Below are 1092 nucleotides of genomic sequence, written 5' to 3'. Positions count from 1 at the left end.
GACGGCCTCTGATGATTGGCCAGAATCCGTGTCTCTCAAGAGGCCACCCTCTACTGACACCCTCCACCCAGCGCAACCCGCCCAAAGCGGGTGTTGATTGGCTGAAGATGCCCTATTGCGCGAAGGGTGGGGTGATGCGGAGCTTTCCTTGCGCCTGCGCAGAAGGAGGAGAGGGAATCTGGGGGCCCGGGGGGGGGGGGGGGGTGACTCGGGTGACAGGGAGGTACACGTGCATGGGAAGGACGGACCCGGCGGGGTGGTCCACAGGGGCCAGTGACCGCACGTCAAAATCGCCGCTATTTCCCAATCACGTCCGATCAGCCAGACTGGCGCGTTAATTTCTAACAGTCTCTCCACGGCGAGCCTCGGGTAACCTGTTAGCGTTCCGTGAGAGATAAACGAGCCTCAGCCTCGTGGACGTTAAAACACACCGCGCGGTCACTTAGTCTGGGTGGGACAAGGGTACTGCCCAGAACAAACTCACTCTAATTTCGCTGGACCAACCCCTTCCCTCACCCCGCCCTCAAATCGCCCAGTTCTCACAGGAAAAACAAACCCAGGGGAACTGTTCATAAAAAGCTAGGACATTCTGGCCCTGCCAGGTGGCTCAATGGTTGAGCCTCGACCTGTGGGGTCACGGTTCCATTCCTGGTCAGGGCACATGCCCGGGGTTGGGCTCTATCCCCAGTAGGGGGCGTGCAGGAGGCAGCCAATCAATGTTTCTCCTTTACTCTCTCTGAAATCGATTAAATATATATATATATTAAAACGTTCTGATTATTTTTGTATCCTCTAAGACAAGTACTTGTCCGTTGTTGACCACTGGCTAGGTGAGTTCTGGTATTGGCTCTTTGTCTTGTCTCAATAGTATATGGCTCAGGTAAGTCCTAAATGATGGATAGCACCTTGAATAAAGTTGGAAGAATACCTCCCAGCAGCCTTATGGGAGGTACATATGAAGATTTACAAATGATTGAGAAAAACAAAGCGGAAAAATGCCATCATATTAAAAAGTCATCTGATATTTATTAAGGCCCTTTTCAGAAATGGTAGTTAATTCCAAAAGAACTTACACAACAGGGTGCACGTGTA

This window comes from Myotis myotis, unplaced genomic scaffold, assembly GCF_014108235.1.
Source record: "Myotis myotis isolate mMyoMyo1 unplaced genomic scaffold, mMyoMyo1.p scaffold_m19_p_9, whole genome shotgun sequence".
NCBI lineage: Eukaryota > Metazoa > Chordata > Mammalia > Chiroptera > Vespertilionidae > Myotis > Myotis myotis.
The sequence above is the reverse complement of the archived record's forward strand: the minus strand, read 5'-3'. Positions refer to the sequence as shown.